The following is an 18,843-nucleotide window of genomic DNA, read 5'->3' on the forward strand; positions in this document are numbered from 1 at the left end:
CTGGGAGTCCTAACCAGAGCAACACTTACAGACTCACACTGGGCTTTTTCTAACTATTAGCACTGCCGATGGCATCATCTGAAAGGCAGTGCTTGAAATAAGAAAGGAGGGGGAGGAAGGGAGTTCCTTCTCTTACATGATGGACGCCAAGTCAGAGCAGGGGCTGGTGTGCCAGGCACGGGGCGAGGCACCAAGGACGCAGGCAGAAGGAGACGGTATCCTGCCTTTCAGGAGATGCGCCCAGCAAGACAGGCAGGAGGCTGATCATAGAGCAGCAGAGTCAATAGATGCCCTGATGGGGGGCATGCAGCCTGCCCTGGGGGACACAGAGGAGGGGACAACTCATTCACCCCAGGGAAGCCAGAGAAGACTGCGGCAGCTCGGTGATCCCACCAGGAAGACAGGAGGAGCGGGAGTGGGAAGCAGAGAGTCTTCCAGGCAGTGACAGAGAGTCTGCAAAGCACAGAGGCTCGAACAAGCAAGATGCCAGTGTACTAAGAATAGCGTTTCCCCGGGGGCAGAAGCAGGGGCAGGAAAGAGAGCTTCTAGAGCGACCTGGGGAAGCTAGGATCAGAGCACATTTTACTGCAGATAGCCAGGCCCCACCTAATGACTCAGAATTCCTGGGGTGGGGCCCCAGGAATCTACCTCCAGGTGACCTTGGGGCCCAGCGCCCTGTGTGGGAACCAGCCATAGGCAACAAGGAATCAGTGACATTTTAAATCCCAAGAGTGATGCAACTAGATTTGTTTTTAAGAAATACTTTTTTTTTTCTTTTTTTTGGTGGCAGAATGGAGAAGGAAGTAGATCAGGCGGAGACTGAGAAATAAATCAGGAGATTATTCCAGCTGTCTCGAGGAGCTATGATAAATGAAAGCAATTGGAAGGTAAAAGAGGGGGTAAATTCAGGAGATATTTCCAAGGCAGAAACAACAGAACTTGATGAGCAATTAGATGTGGGTGGTGAAGGAGAGAAAAGAATGAAGGATGATCCCGAAGTTTCTACCTCAGGTTCTTAAGAGAAAGATGGAATGGAGGCCAAGCAGAAGCTTGTATTTGTAGGGCAGGTAAGTGAAGTCGCTGAGTCGTGTCCAACTCTTTGCAACCCCGTGGACTGTAGACCGCCAGGCTCCTCTGTCCATGGGATTCTCCAGGCAAGAATACTGGAGTGGGTTGCCATTTCCTTCTCCAGGGGATCTTCCCAACCCAGTGATCGAACCTGGGTCTCCCACATTGCAGACAGATGCTTTATTCTTTGAGCCACCAGGCATTCTAAACAGGGTTTGGTTTTGAGCATGTGATGGGGAGGTGCCTTTGGGCAACCGGAGGTCCAGACTAGGAGGCCAGGGGGTCAGTCCTGGGGGGAAGAGGTGAGCTTAAACACATGGCTTTGCAGGGGTGACTCACAAGAAACTGCCCACGAAGCCCAGGGAGTGCCTGTAGATGGGATGTGGTCACCACATTATAGAGAGGCCACCAACATTTAGGGGTGTTTGGAGACTCAGAAGGAAAGCCGAAGGAATAGAGACACAGATATAGAGAAGAGGCCTGTGGACACAGTGGGGGAAGGAGAGGTGGGATGAATTGAGAGAGTTGCATTTACATATATACAGCACCATGTGTAAGACAGAGAGCTATCGGGAAGCTGTCATGGAGCACAGGAAACTCAACTCAATGTTGTGTGATGACCTAGAGGGGTGGGGCAGGAAGAGAGCTCAGGAGGTAGGGGATGTTTGTATGCATACAGCTTTTCTAAAAGAAACACCCAAGAGGGAGAATGAGAAACAGTGTGAGATGGGGTGGGAGAATGGTGTGAAGAAAGAGTTTCAAAGGAAACAACGAAGGTGTCCAGTGTTGGGTCAAGGTCCAGCAGGTATGGTAACTGCAAGACCACGGCTGACCCTAGAGAGATTTCTCATCATGAAGTTCTGGGCCCTGAAACTCGACCACAGCAGGCTGAGAACGGACTCAGAGGCAAGGAGGTAAAGACAGTGATTGTCCATTACTCTTTTTAAGAACTTGTGAAGGAAAAGAGAGCCTGGGGAGCAACCAGAAGGAAATGGCAGAGTGATACCCAGAGATCTTTTTCTTTCTGGACCTTTTTACTGTATTAACATGGCATGCCTGAACGTGAACCATTTGATACAGTTATTGTTTTCTACATTCTGTAGACCAAGAATTATGAGAAATATTTTCTGTCCCAGCAATTCCTAAGGTACAGCTCAGCAAGTTAGGGTGATGCTATTTTTTCAGTTGGAATACTTGAGAACCATATCGATTCATATCACCTCATATTCTCCTCAGAGAAGGCAATGGCAAGACACTCCAGTACTCTTGCCCAGAAAATCCCATGGACAGAGGAGCCTGGTGGGCTGCCGTCTATGGGGTCGCACAGAGTTGGACACGACTGAAGCGACTTAGCATTAGCAGCAGCAACATATTCTCCCAGTGAAAAAAAATTAATACCAGGGTTACAAGTCAGCTTACTTAGGAAAAGGGATGTAAGTGATAAAGATGAGGCTCAAAATCCATGTTCTTTGCATAACTCTTGTATCACAAAAGTGTTGTTCTGAGCAGAATATGACCCATGTAATCCTCACAACAATTCAATAATAATGTAAATAACAGCAAACACTTATACAGTGTTTATTACATTCCAGGCAATATCCTAAGTGCCTCAATATATAAACCTAATCATTGTAACTTGGGTATATATTCATATGAATATATGAAATATCATTTTCCTGTGTTGGCTGTTTTGGTAATATGAACTGAAAGAAGAAATATTAATACCATAAAGGAAAACCCTCTAACCAATGAAATCTGAAATATATAGTAAGTGCTTTTCCCTCCTTTTTTCTTCATCTTAGATGCTGGTACTAAACTTCTCAGTGTCATGACTGTAAATAAACTTTATGCCCTTCTTATTTGTTTCTAGGATAAGGGGAGGATAACATTGTTTCCTTTCATATGTGACTTTCTTTGAAAATATGCATATGAAGTTCCCCAAAAGTAAAAATTTTACCCTTGAAAGAAAAAAAAACTTACGTCTGACTCCTTGCAACGCTATGGACTGTAGCCCGCCAGGCTCCTCTGTCCATGGGATTCTCCAGGCAAGAATACTGGAGTGGATTGCTATTCCCTTTTCTAGGGAATCTTCCTGACCAAGGGATAGAACCTGGGTTTCCCGACTTGCAGGCAGATTCTTTACCATCTGAACCACCTGGGAAGCCCTATGAAAAAAATACTGTTGCCCAAAACAATACCTGAAAAAATATTTTTAAAAGATACTATTATTATACCATTTTATACATAAGGAAACTATAGCTAAGAGAACCTATGAAACCCACTCAAATTCACAAGATTAGTTAGTGATGGTGAATATTTTTTAATGATTTTATCATATTTAGAAATTAATGGAAACAGCTGAACATGAAAGTTAAAAACACAAAAAGGCCAGAACCAGAAACAATCAAAATGTCTTCTAATGAGAAAGTTGGTAAACAAATTTTAGCTTATTCAAACAACAAAACATAGTAATCAAAAAGAATGAACTACAGGTACATGCAAGAACACAAATGGATTGCAAAAAAGTTATGTTGAGTGAAAAATTGAGCAACCAAAGGAGTCCATGCTGTGTGGATCCATGTATGTGAAGCTCCAAAACTGGCGAAACTAGTTTCCGGTGATAGAAGAGGAATGACTCTGGCTAGGGTGGAGGCAAGGGCAAGGGGGCTCAAAGGAACCTTCTGGGGTCATGAAAATGTTCCTATGAAGGTGGTCATCCAAATTACTATATCTAAATAAATCTGACTTTATTATCATTTTTATTATTTTTAAGCCTACAGCACAGTGCCTGAGAGTCCAAGGTGGTCTCCCATCCAAGTTCTAACCAGGCCCGACCCTGCTTAGCTTCTGAGATCAGACTAGATCAGGTGCATAAGGGGTGCTAAGGCCAGTAGGAAAATGTCCAGAGCTAATTGATGAACCAAAGCCAGGGAGCAGGCTGAAGGGCTTGGTTTGAAACCAGAGATGCAGGCTTAGCTCCAGACAAGCCTCTAAGTCCTGAGAAGGAGGACTGGTGAGCTCAGGACCTGGGCAAGGGCCAGCTGGGGGGCTGGCATCTGAGGCTTATATGTCATTTCAGCTGGAGGGTTAAGTAGGGGAGAATTCTTTTCCAAGCTCAGAGGTTTTTGGGGTTAAGGACATGAGGGCCAGAAGAGAATTCTCTCTTTATAGATAAGGACCCTGTGCGTTTTATTCATGGTTCCACAGCTGATTACCCACACAGCTGGGATTAGCACTTAGTTCTTTCAGCATCAATAGGATAAGGCAACTGGAGGAGTATTGTCAGTCTCGTCTCTGAGGCTAATGAGGGCTCTGACCCCGGCTTACACGCAGCAAGGACTTCTGGTCGTTTCCTTCATTTAATAGACATTCATTAATCACCTCCCATTGACCAGGTGCTCTTAGGTGCTAAAGATTCAAAAATAAAAAGCCACTGCACCATCCTCAGGTAACACAAGGTTGGTTAGGGGAGGCCCATGGGAATAGACAACACACTATAGTATGAAAAGCATTAAGAGGAGAGAGGGGACAAGAGTGACTAGTCAAAAAATTCTGCTGAAGTGCTGGGTTGCAAGGTCTTCATGTGTGCTCAGTCAGGTCCAACTCTTTGCAACTCCATGGACTGTAGCCCGTCAGGCTCCTCTGTCCAAGGGAATTTCCCAGGCAAGAATACTGGAGTGGGCTTCTTAGAGGATGGGGCAGGCTGAGGATGGGAAAACTGAGGGAAGGGTTTAAGAATGAAATGATGGGACTTCCCTGGTGGTCTGGTGGTTAAGAATCCAACTTGCGATGCAGGGGGATGCCAGTTTGATCCCTGGTGGAGGAACTAAGATTCCCACTTCCCAGGGGGCCATGAAGCCCATGCGCTCTGAAATCCATGCGACAAATCTGGAGAGCCACGAAAAAGCCTGCACGATGCAATTAAGACATGATGCAGACAAATAAATAAATATTAAAAAAATAAAATAAAGCTGCCTGTCACTATTTAAAAAAAAGCCTGCACGATGCAATTAAGACGTGATGCAGACAAATAAATAAATATTAAAAAAATAAAATAAAGCTGCCTGTCACTATTAAAAAAAAAGCCTGCACGATGCAATTAAGATGTGATGCAGACAAATAAATAAATATTAAAAAAATAAAATAAAGTTGCCTGTCACTATTAAAAAAAAAGAATAAAATTGGGGAGGCCCATGTGCAAAGACATGAGACCCTGCCCCCTCTTTCTCCCCACTCAAGACTCCATGCCCCAAAGGCAACCCTTAGCCAAATGCACCAGCCAAATGGACCCATCACATCCATTAATGCCAAAAGTGCCCATCCAAGAGACTGACTTACATACACCCCCCCAAAATAAATACAACAGAAGCGGGACCTCATTCTATAGTTAGCATGTCCAAGATGGAGTTAAGACTGAGTTTTGGTGAGTGGAAACCTGCTATTTTTAAGCACGTTGCAACCAGCAAAATGGTCTTAGAGACAGTCACCTAAACCAGTTCCACAGACAGCAATCCTGGCAGGAACCTGCAGGTTTTATCAACCACTATCTCCTGAATCCAAGAAACATGCACACTGGCTGAAATGTAGGCTACGGCTCTGCCAGTGATGGATAGCAAAGCAAAGGCAGCACTAATGAAAAATTAATGAAAGCAGTTACTTCCATAAGAAAAATGATCTGTTCTCTCCCACCTTTTGTATTGATTTTTGACCAGTCCTGTAATTGGAACTGTATAATTTTATCCTAAGGTAAAGGCAGGCAGAAGGGCAGAGCGTGGGAGGCTTTCAGCCACCTGGCCAGGCTTCACCCTGGGAGAATAGCTCACGTGCGAATCCCCATCTCTGTCATGGAAACCTGATCCTCCCCAGCCCTGGCTAACTTGCCTTCGCCCCAAGTCATTTGAAGGTTACTGACAATAAATGGCACACTAATGTTCCCAGGTCCACCAGCCTTCTGGGGTCGCCTTTTCTGTGTCATTCGATTAAAGTAAATACAGCCTCAACCTACATAATGCAGGAAGCCCCACCTCTCTCTCAATTTTTTAGGAATTCCTTGAGAAGGTATTCCTCCTTTATCAGACGGTCACCGGTCACATCTCACTCAATTCAGCCTCACCTCTCCCACCTCTTCTGAGCTCACCTGCCCTGTCTACCACTCTGGACCACATATGTGGATACACCCACTCCTAGCCACGCCAAAGACTCTGACCGAGGGCAGTACCAGGTTAGGTTAGCTAAAGAAGACTTTACTGGAGGTTGGAGGGTGGAAACCTGGCTTGCTTTGCTCACCACTGACTCCTAGGTGCCAGACCACTCCCCTGCGTCATCATAGGAGCTTAAAAATAATTACCGACCTAGGGTAGTCAATTCATGGAGGCCGAAAGTAGAATGGTGCGTACCAGGGTCCCTGGGCGATAGGGAGTTACTGTTTAATGGGTACGGAGTTTCACTTTGGGGGGATGAGAAGGTTCTAGAGACAGATGGGGGTAACGGTTGTACAGCAGGGTGAATGTGTTTAATGCTACCAAACTGTACACTTAAAAATGGTTAAGATGGCAAATTTTATGTTTTATATATTTGTCACATTTTTTTTTTAAAGTTGAATGGAGTACTGATATTATGAGAGAGGGCTGCAACTCAGGATAAAAAATAACCTAAAACAACATTTGACCCCAGAATGCCTAGCTTTCCCAGCTTGTAGGGCGGCTGGTCCAGAATTCTCCACTGAGTGCTCTGAGTCTATTTCTAATACAATCCAACTGGAAAGAGGCCAAAGAATATTAGAACTTCTGTGTTAATATTTGAATTCATTCTTTAAATTTTTCTGTTTGGCTGTAGATTTACATATACATGGGGCTTCCCTGTGGTTCAGCTGGTAAAGAGTCTATCTGCAATGTGGGACACCCGAGTTTGATCCCTGGGTTGGGAAGATCCCCTGGAGAAGGAAATGGCAACCCACTCCAGTATTCTTGCCTGGAAAATCCCATGGATAGAGGAGCCTGGCGGGCTACAGTCCATAGGGTCACAAAGAGTTGGACATGACTGAGGGATTTCACTTTCTTAAATATACATAATATAGAATAGCATAGCTGAGTCAGTTTAGTCATATCCGACTCTTTGCTACCCTTTGAACTGTAGCCCACCAGGCTCCTCTGTCCAGAGGATTCTCCAGGAAAGAATACTGCAGAGATTGCCATGCCCTCCTCCAGAGGATCCACACGTTGGCCCAGGGTGGTAGGGATCAAACTCTCATCTCTTATGTCTCCTGCATTGCCGGGTGAGTTCTTAACCACTAGCGCCACCTGGGAAGCCCATAGAATAGTGTAGATGCACATGTATATAATTTACAAATAAGTAGAATTATAATGAAGGAACAGTTTCAAAGGCTTTGTACTCCTGGGTTGTTCGACAAACTCTGAAGACCGCCATTAGGATGACTTTGTAGTGTCTGGCGCACCCACTGGGCTGTGAGCTCCGGGAGGGCAGAGGTCTTTGTTTTGTTCAAGCCGGCATCCTGTACTCTGTGCCAGGCACGTGGCAAGTTCTCAGCAGTTGTTGGATGAGAGAGCCGTAGCTGCTGTTACTGACCCTCTCCTTAAATGCAGGTGCTCTTAGCCTGGATCGCTGGGGGCTCCAGCTTCCCTGGACCATCTTCTCTTCTACCGTTCCTCCTCTTCTTCCTTTTTTTGCCACTCCATCTCCAAGATTTTTTAAAACTATTAATTTTTTTTATTATGTATGTGTGTATTTATTTATTTGGCTGCTCTGGGTCTTTGTTGTTATGTGTGGGCTTTCTCTAGTTGCGGCCAGTGGGGGCTACTCTCTAGACGCTGTGCACAGGCTTTTCGTTGCAATGGCTTCTCTTGTTGCAGAGCATGGACTCGGGGGTATGGGCTTTAGTAGTTGTTGTGAACCAGCTTAGCTGCCCCTCAGCTTGTGGGATCTTCCCTGAGTTGGGGCGGAACCTGTGTCCCTTGCATTGGCAGGAGGATTCTGAACCATTGGGCCCAAAGGGAAGTACCCATTTCTGAGTTTTAAAATCTGTAAAATGAGGACGTCAGAGCAGATTCTTCCAGAGTTCTTAACCTTCTTTAATGCCTAGTTCCTTGTACAAACGCCAGCTGCCAGACGGAAGTCATTCCAAGTGACAACGTGATTCTGTGTCAGGGATGGAGGCACCTCACCCTTGCTGCCCCAGCTTCAAGGTGACTTTTGGGACTTGGTCTGACTTTCATCTCAGCCACTGACAAACTGCCAACACCTCCCCTAGAACACCGAAAGCCACATACCTTCTCTGAGATCACCAGTCAGTGCCTTTCCAGTGTTCAAAGTCAGTATTATGAAAGCTGGCCCCTTTGGGGGGTGGAAAAACAAATCTGCATCAAGTCACCATGAAGGTTTTATTCCTCTGGAGTCTGGGTCTAGTGAGAAATCTGTGTTTCTGAGGACTTGGCCCAATGTTGACTTTGCAGCGACACAGTCCTGGACAGAAGTCATTGTCCTCCACACCTTTTCAGGGCAGCTCCAAGCAAGCTGCCTGCCTAACTGTCCTGGGTCTCAACTTCCTTTTCTGTCACGTGGAGTCTGTCATGTGGGACCATTGGGAGAATAAAAAGACGAGTACACAATAAGATGCAGTTAAATATAAGCACAATTAACACTGTTATATTCAGTTTCCCCTGTAAGTGAAATGAGAGATTAAATCAGTTTTCAGAGGAATTCAAGAATTTTGAAGGGCTACCAGAACTATTAAAGGATGGAGCTCGAGGTCTCATTCTCCAAGATGTTTCTTTTTTTAAATACTTATTTATTTTATTATTATTATTTATTTGGCTGCACCAAGTCTTAATTGTGGCCTGGGAACTCTTGGTTGCTGCATGTGGGATCTAGTTCCCCAGCCAGGATCGAACCTGGGCCTCCTGAATTGGCAGCGTTGGAGTCTTCACCACTGGACCACTAGGAAAGTCCCCAAGGTGCTCCTTTTTTCCAGTTCTGCTTTTCTTGGATGTATGAATTCTTATTTATTTGGGGGAAAAGGAATTCTAAAGTGTTTTTTTTAAGTGCTTAAAAAATTCTGGACTAGATAGTCAGATAATTTTTAATCTTATAAATCTAATTTAAAGACAGTAAGACATGGGAGCTCCAATCCGACATAAAGTGAGGGATCTTGCTTGGCAGGGAGAGTGTGACAGCCTGGCCCCAGAATTCCAGACCCCAAACTTCCCACGTTTCTGTAAGGACTGTGCTGTGCTGAGTTGCTCAGACGTGTCCAATTGTTTGTGACCCCATGGACTATAGCTCGCCAGGCTCCTCTGTCCATGGGGATTGTCCAGGCAAGAATACTGGAATGGGTTGCCATGCCCTCCTTCAGGAGCTCTACCCAACCCAGGGATCAAACCCAGGTCTCCCGCATTGCAGGTGGATTCTTTACTGTCTGAGCTCCCAGGGAAGCCTCTGTAAGGACTAGTTTTTGGTTAATCTCCAGGGCCAGTCGCTCCTCTGCTGGACAAGTGGTGGTTAAACCCCTCCTTGGTGAAATACCTCACACTGTCATCTCTGCCTGTGACCACTAACTTCCCAAACTCTCACATTCATGAAAGAGGGGAGGGGAGAATTAGTTATTAGGAAATACTTCTGAGTATACTTAGGACTGCTGTGTGCTGTCTCTTTTCAATCTAATTTCAGCCCTGGGCATGGATTTAAAATGAAACTCTTCTGGAGGTGGTCTTCAGATGCTTGGTGATTAATGATCATGCTGTCCTTTGAGGCCATGGGCCACCTTGCATACTGCTGCTAATCTGGGCTCAGAGTGTGATAGAAATAGCCTGGCCCAGAAGCCTGAAGCAGATCCAGCTCCTTCGTTTGTTGGCATAAAAACCACCTGGGCAAATAACAAGCATTTTTATGGTTTCCACGTCTTCCACAAAAACAAAGCTCAATAACATCTGCTTTGCCCATCTCACAAAACCTGTCTAAAGATCTCAAGAAAGAATGGATACAAGGGACTTTCCTGGTGGCCCAGTGATTAAGAATCCACCTTCCCATCCAGGGGATGCAGGTTCAATCCCCGGTCTGGGAAGATTCCACAGGTGGTTGTTGTTACTGTTCAGCCGCTCAGTCATGTCCAACTCTCTGCGACCCCAGGGACTGCAGCACTCCAGGTTTCCCTGTCCTTCATCTCCCAGAGCTTGCTCAAACTCATGTCCATTGAGTTGGTGATGCCATCCAATCATCTCGTCCTTGGTCGTCCCCTTCTCCTCCTGCCTTCCATATTTCTGAGCATTAGGGTCTTTTCTAATGTCAGCTCTTCACATCAGGTGGCCAAAGTATTGGAGCTTCAGCTTCAGCATCAGTCCTTCCAATGAATATTCAGGACTAATTTCCTTTATATGTGAAGGAGCAACTAAACCCCTGAGCCACAACTCTTTGGAGCCTGGGCTTCTAGAGCTTGTGTTTCACAGCAAGAGATGCCCATGCCCCATAACTGGAGAGCAGCCCCTGCTTGCCACAAGAGGAAGCCCTTAGGCAGCAGTGAGGAACCAGTTTGGCCAGAAATAAATAAATTAATAATAATAATAAAGAATGGATGCAAAAACTTTTAGAACCATACAGAAAGAGGTTCCAAGGTTACAGAGACCCCCTGAGTCCACCTCTCGATGAAAAGGGTCAGCTTGGCAGGGAGAGTCCTTGACCCAGACACACCTGGGGAGTCCTTGGGCCTGGGGCATTCTGGAGACGGCCAGTCCGTAGGGACTGCAGGTCAGCACACGATTCTTCATGTCTGACCAGAGCCGCTCACGTTCACGGCTTGCCCAATGTCGGGCAGGTTAGGATCAAAGTGTCCTGGCTGGGGTTCCATCCAGATACCACTGGTTCCTCCATGATTAAACAGATAGTGGCTCCTACTCCCACAGCTTCCCCTAAGGCAAAGCTGCCCTTTGGCTCAGTGGGGCTCAAGGCAAGAATGGGTGGGCCTCTCCCCCACTCGGGCCTCCCACCCGGCCCCCAGGGGAGGTAGGGGCGAGGGGTCTGCAGGTGTAGCCACTTATTTGGGGGAACATCCAGGATGTGGGAAGCCAGAGAAATCAAGAGGAGAGGGCTCAGGACATGGACCAGGAAACGTGTGGCTGAGCTGACTCGGGAAGTAAATGACATAGAAAAGCGAAACAAAATGAATGCCAAGTTCAGGGCAAAGTACATTTGGAGGTTTACCCTATACTCCTGGACTCAGACTCCAGAAACCTGGCTTGGCTCCTGACTCCCGGGTTCTCGGGCAAGTCGTGTCTCCTCCTCAGGCTTCTATAAATTTGTAAACTGACAGGGTTGGACCAGAATACCACTTCTCGAATGGGTGCATTCAACCACAGCCTACTCAATAGTGAAAAGATACAAGCTACTTATCTTCCCGGAATGCCAACTTTACACGAAGATTGGGATTATTTTTTATTTTTAAGCAGTCTTACGAGATATAGGGGCTTCCCAAATGGCACTAGTGGTAAAGAACCTGCCTGCCAATGCAGGAGACATAAGAGACGCAGGTTGGATCCCTCGGTTAGGAAGATTCTCTGAAGATTCCGCAGCATTCCTGCCTCCTCTTGCATGGACAGAGGAGCCTTTGCAACAGTCCATAGTGTCACAAAGAGTGGGACATGATTGAAGTGACTGAGCACACACACATGTGATATAATTCACATCACATACAATCCACCCATGTAAAGCACACAATTCTATGGTTTTAACATATTCCTGGGTTGTATGACCATCACACAATCAATTTTAGATCATTTCCATCACCGGAAAAAGAAACCCTATACCCTTCAGCCATCTCCTCCATGTCCTCCAGCTCTGGGAGCCCTGGGCAACCACTAATTTACTTTCTGTCTCCATAGATTTATCTATTCTGGGCATTCCCTGTAAGTGGAATTAATATATGGTCTTGGGAGAATAATTTTATATGAAAACAAAACAGCTATGTTATAAAAAGCAAGCAAAAAATTACATTAATGTTTAAGTTGCAGAAGATAATTCAAAACAATTTCCCTTGTATCTGGCAGCTTCACGGTAAATCTGTCTCTTTCATGGACAGTGATTCACGGTACTCTGCTCCTTGGGCCACTTGGTGGAAATTCTGGGGAGCACTGGACAAAATGATCATTTATTCCCATCTTTGCTCCAATGTTTAGAAGACAGCAAGGCCCAGCTTGATAAACCTACAGAGACTTTTTTTCCAGGAGAAATTGTTAGGAACTGTTACCAGTTCCTCTTTCATCTCCTTACCTGTCCATCTTATCTCTACCCAGAGGTCTGTATTTAGAATAACTGAAAAGAATAATAAGTTATACCAATGTGGCAGATTTCTGTATGAAAGAATGATGAGCTGGCATGCCCACTCACCCCATGCATTCCCCCAGCTCTGGGGAAGGAGCTTCTTCTTTTTCAAAATTAAAAAATATATTTCAATGTTTATTTGGTTGCACTGGGTCTTGGTTGCATCCCATGGGATCTTTCATTGTGGTACATGGACTCTCTAGTTGTGGAATATAGGCTTAGTTGTTCCACAGGATGTAGGATGTGGGATCGTAGTTCCCTGACCAGGGATTAAACTGGGATCCCCTGCATTGCAAGGCAGATTCTTAACCACTGGATCACCAGGGAAGTCCTAGGGAGGAGCTTCTTGATCTGTTTTATGCACAGACATTTTCCAGTGTCCGGGGCAGTGACTTAAAATATCGTAGGAGATCAATAAATATTTGCTGTAAGAAAGAAATGAGAGAAAGGAGGAAGGAATTAAAGGAGGGAAGGAAGGTGGGAGTCAGGGCGGGCCTTGGTTTATATGGTTAATCAGTTCAGTCACTCAGTCGTGTCTGACTATTTGCGACCACAGGGACTGCAGCACACCAGGCTTCCCTGTCCTTCACATTTACTGGAGTTGCTTAAGCTCATGTCCATCAACTTGGTGATGCCATCTAACCATCTTATCCTCTGTTGTCCCCTTCTCCTCCTGCCCTCAGTCTTTCCCAGTGTCAGATTCTTTCCCAGTGAGTCAGTTCTTCACATCAGGTGGCCAAAGTATTGTAGTTTCAGCTTCAGCATCAGTCCTTCCAAAGAATATTCAGGACTGATTTCCTTTAGGATTGACTGGTTGGATCTCCTTGCAGTCCAAGAGACTCTCAAGAGTCTTCTCCAACACCACAGTTCAAAAGCATCAGTTCTTCAGTGCTCAGCTTTCTTTATAGTGCAACTCTCACATCCATACATGACTACTGGAAAAAACATAGCTTTGACAAGATGGACCTTTGTCAGCAAAGTAATGTCTCTGCTTTTCAGTATGCTGTTTAGGTTAGTCATACCTTTTCTTCCAGGGAGCAAGCATCTTTTAATTTCATGGCTGCAGTCACCATCTGTAGTGATTTTGGAGCCCCCAAAAATAAAGTCTCTCACTGTTTCCATTGTTTCCCCATCTATTTGCCATGAAGTGATGGGACCGGATGCCATGATCTTAGTTTTCTGAACGTTGAGTTTTAAGCCAACTTTTTCACGCTCCTCTTCCACTTTCATTAAGAGGCTCTTTAGTTCTTCTTTGCTTTCTGCCATAAGGGTGGTGTCATCTGCATATCTGAGGTTATTGATATTTCTCCTGGCAATCTTGATTCCAGCTTGTGCTTCATCCAGCCTCGCATTACGCATGATGCACTCTGCATATAAGTTAAATAAGCAGGGTGACAATATACAGCCTTGACATGCTCCTTTCCCAATTTGGAACAAGTCCGTTGTTCATGTTCAGTTCTAATTGTTGCTTCTTGACCTGCATACAGATTTCTCAGGAAGCAGGTCAGGTGGTCTGGTATTCCCATCTCTTTCAGAATTTTCCACACTTTGTTGTGAACCACACAGTCAAAAGCTTTGGCATAGTCAATAAAGCAGAAGTAGATGTTTTCTGGAACTTTCTTGCTCTTTCGACGATCCAGTGGATGTTGGCAATTTGATCTCTGGTTCCTCTGCCTTTTCTAAATCCAGCTTGACCATCTGGAAGTTCGTGCTTCATATACTGTTGAAGCCTGACTTGAAGAATTTTGAGCATTACTTTGCTAGCATGTGAGATGAGTGCAATTGTGTAGTAGTTTGAACATTCTTTCACATTGCCTTTCTTTGGGATTGGAATGAAAACTGATCTTTTCCAGTCCTGTGGCCACAGCTGAGTTTTCCAAATCTGCTAGCATATTGAATGCAGCACTTTCACAGCATCATCTTTCAGGATTTGAAGTAGCTCAACTGGAATTCCATCACCTCTACTAGCTTTGTTCATAGTGATGCTTCCTAAGGCCCACTTGACTTCACATTCCAGGACATCTGGCTCTAGGTGAGTGATCACACTTTCATGGTTATCTGGGTCATGAAGATCTTTTTTGTACAGTTCTTCTGTGTATTCTTGCCACCTCTTCTTAATATCTTCTGCTTCTGTTAGGTCCATACCATTTCTGTCCTTTATTGTGCCCATCTTTGCATGAAATGTTTCCTTGGTATCTCTAATTTTCTTGAAGAGATCTCTATCTTTCCCATTCTGTTGTTTTCCTCTATTTCTTTGCATTGATCACTGAGGAAGGCTTTCTTATCTCTCCTTGCTATTCTTTGGAACTCTGCATTCAAATGGGTATATCTTTTCTTTTCTCCTTTGCCTTTAGCTTCTCTTCTTTTCTCAGCTATTTTTAAGACCTTCTCAGACAGCCATGTTGCCTTTTTGCATTTCTTTTTCTTGGGAATGGTCTTGATCACTGCCTCCTGTACAATGTCATGAACCTCCATCCATAGTTCTTCGGGCACTCTATCAGATTTAATCCGTTGAATCTATTTGTCACTTCTGCTATATCATCGTAAGGGATTTGATATCGGTCATACCTGAATGGTCTAGTGGTTTTCCCTACTTTCTTCAACTTAAGTATGAATTTAGCAATAAGGAGTTCATGATCTGAGCCACAGTCAGCTCCCAGTCTTGTTTTTGCTGACTATATACAGCTTCTCCTTCTTTGGCTGCAAAGAATATAATCAATCTGACTTTGGTATTGACCATCTGGTGATGCCCATGTGTAGAGTTTTCTCTTGTGTTGTTGGAAGAGGGTGTTTGCTATGACCAGTGCGTTCTCTTGGCAAAACTCTATTAGCCTTTGCCCTGCTTCGTTTTGTACTCCAAGGCCAAATTTGTCTGTTACTCCAGGTTTCACTTGATTTCCTACTTTTGCATTCCAGTCCCCTATAATAAAATGGACATCTTTTTTTGGCTGTTAGTTCTAGAAGGTCTTGTAGGTCTTCATAGAACCATTCAACTTCAGCTTCTTCAGCATTACCGGTTGGGCATAAACTTGGATTATTGTCATACTGAATGGTTTGCCTTGGAAATGAACAGAGATCCTTCTGTCATTTTTGAGATTGTACCCAAGTACTACATTTCAGACTTGTGTTGACTATGAGGGCTACTCCATTTCTTCTAAGGGATTCTTGCCCACAGTAGTAGATATAGTGGTCATCTGAGTTAAATTTACCCATTCTAGTCCATTTTAGTTCACTGATTCCTAAAATGTTGATGTTCACTCTTGCCATCTCCTGTTTGACCACTTCCAATTTACTTTGATTCATGGACCTAACGTTCCAGGTTCCTATGCAATACTGTTCTTTACAGCACTGGACTTTACTTCCACCACCAGTCACATCCACAACTGGGTGTTGTTTTTGCTTTGGCTCCACCTCTTCATTCTTTCTGGAGTTATTTCTCCACTCTTCTCCAGTAACATATTTGGCACCTACCGACCTGGGGTTCATACTAACATGCTTAATACATGAAGTTGGCTCAGACTGTAAAGAATCTGCCTGCAATGCAGGAGACCCAGGTTCGATCCCTGCGTCAGGAAGATTCCCTGGAGAAGGGAATAGCAACCCACTCCAGTATTCTTGTCTGGAGAATCCCATGGACTGAGGAGCTTGGAGGGTTATAGTCCATGGGGTCACAAAGAGCCAGACACGACTGAGTGACTAACACTACTACTAGTACATGAAGTTAGGCTGAGAGGCACTCAGGATCAGCTCGACAAAAGCTTGTCTGTCTTCTAGGCCTGACACTCTAAAGGAATTGGCTGTGTCCCTTCAGTTCCATCCAATGGGAAAGAAAAAAAGTAACCATGTGTATATAGTTGTTGTTCAGTCACTAAGTCATGTCTGACTCTTTGTAACCACATGGACTGCAGCATGCCAGGCTTCCCTGTCCTTCACTATGTCCCAGAGTTTGCTCAAACTCATGTCCATTGAGTCCATGATGCCATCCAACCATCACATCCTCTATCACTCTCTTCTCCTCCTGCCCTCAATCTTTTCCAGCATCAAGGTCTTTTCCAATGAGTCGGCTGTTTACATCAGGTGTTCAAAGTATTGGAGCTTCAGCTTCAGCATCAGTCCTGCAATGAATATTCAGGGTGATTTCCTTTAGGATTGCCTAGCTTGATCTCCTTTCAGTGCAAGGGACTCTCAAGAGTCTTCTCCAACACCACAGCTTGAAAGAATCAGTTCTTTGGTGCTCAGCCTTCTTCATGGTCCAACTCTCACGTTCGTTCAACATGACTACTGGAAAAACCATAACTTTGACTATATGGACAGAAGAAAGAGGAAGATGAAACAGAGAAGTGACTTGGGGCTTCCTCAGGGGTGAACTCTGAGAGGGGCTCAGGAAAGCAGACAGGCAGTTGCATCTTCTGCACCCAGGTCAAAATGGTCTAATAGGGAGTTTCTTTCCAAAGTCAAGTCCTGATTCAAGTCACGAAGGAAAAATAACCCCAGGATCCTGCCTTACAGATATGGTCAGGGAAGCAGTTCAGGGTGATTTCAACACAAAGAACTAACTACTCATCAGAAATAGTGGCAAAGAAACATTGAAACCTGGGACACTAGGGCCACCAAGACCATAGAGAAGTGGGCAGTGAGCTTCTGTGGACTTGACCTGTCCTGGTTGCCTGGATCCCTGGCTACTTAGACCTCAAGGCTCTAAAGACAAGAAATGAATGAAGTAAGGCTTTAAGCAACATAAAATCTATCATTTTAGTCACAGTGATTACTGTTCTTATCACCAAACCAGTGAAGCAAAGAAATGGAAGACCATTCTTTCCTTTTGTATCCCTCAGTTTTTGCTTGGTTAGGCTGTGTAACAAATGTCCTCCCAAATCTGAGTCTTACAACAAGAAGGTTTATTTTTTGCTCCCATTTCACATTTTCTATGAGTCAGTCACATGTTTTCTTCCATTTCAAAACCTAGGCTGGGGTACATCCCTCTCTGGAACAAGCTGGTCTTGTGGTAGAGAAAAAAGAACCAGAGGAGCTGCAGACATGCAATGACTCACAAGCAGTAGATGCCACTTTCACTTCCATCTCACTGGCCAGTGGAAGTCATCTGCCCAAGCCAATGTCAATGAGGCAAGGGAAGACAATCCTCTCCCAAGAAGGTGCATGCATGCTCAATCGTGTCTGACTCTTTGTGACCATGGACTGTAGCCCACCAGGTTCCTCTGTCCATGAAATTTTCCAGGCCAGAATACTGGAGTGGGTTGCCATTTCCTTCTCCAGGGGATCTTCCTGACCCAGGGATCGAACTTGCATCTCTTATGTCTCCTGTTTTAGCAGGCATATTCTTTAGCACCAACCAATGGCAGCAAATAATTGCAAACCACATTATGGTCTACCACAGCCCAAGTTTTGCCAGATAGACTAGGCTAACCTCTTGAAGGCCAGAATTAAGACTTTTTTTTTCTGCTCCAGTGTCTAGCAGAGTCTGGTTATAGTAGAGTGTCCAAGAATGAAAGGATGGTGCCTATGTTTAAAGATGGAAAATAAGGAGAAGGACATTGCCAAGACTAGAGATCAGACATTCTGACATCAGCCTTCTATCTTTTTTCTTTCTCTTGCCCATATCAAACAGCATACAGGATCTTAGTTCCCCAACTAGGGATAGAACCCATGCCTCCTGAAGTAGGAGGATGGAGTCTTAATCACTGGACCACCAGGGAAGTCCCAGCCTTTTATCTTTCCATTACTGCATCGTCCTGAAATGCAACTGCCTAAAAAACTTTGACCTTGCACATGGCAGTAACTTTGCTTTTCAGAAATCATTCTTGCCTCATATCAAGACAACAAAACCAACTCTTGACTAAGGAATCTGAAGATGAAGAGGGGTGAGTAAGATTGCAGTGGGTGGTGATGGTGGTATTAAACCAGGAAGCATAGTACTTTTGACTTATACTGTGCTTTTGCATACATTATCTCATTTCACCTTCCCAGAGCCTGGTGAGGAAGCAAAGTCTATTTAGGCTGTTTTGTGATGAAGAAACAGGCTTCCCAGGTGGTGCTAATGGTGAACAAAAACCAACCTGCCAATGCAAGCGACATACAAGACACGTGTTTGATCTCTAGACCAGGAAGATGCCCTGGAGGAGAACATGGCGGTCTACTCCAGTATTGCCTGGAGAATCCCGTGGGCAGAGGACACTGGCAGGCTACCGTCCATAGGGTCGCTTGACCTCAGTTATGATAATGGACACAGGTAACTGTCCTGGTCGTTGGGGCAGAGGCACACAGGGACACATGGGGTGAGGAACAACCCGAGTGCTTGGGCATTAGCACCATGTCCGTGCTGCATGCGAGAAGTCTGTCTTTCTACTGGTCACAAAAGGAGCCTTGGAGGGTGAGGGATAAATCATGCCAGGGTACTTGGAGGTCTGAGCGTGGGCTGCTCAAGGAGGTGCT

Source organism: Muntiacus reevesi, chromosome 4, assembly GCF_963930625.1.
Source record: "Muntiacus reevesi chromosome 4, mMunRee1.1, whole genome shotgun sequence".
In the NCBI taxonomy this organism is placed as follows: Eukaryota; Metazoa; Chordata; class Mammalia; order Artiodactyla; family Cervidae; genus Muntiacus; species Muntiacus reevesi.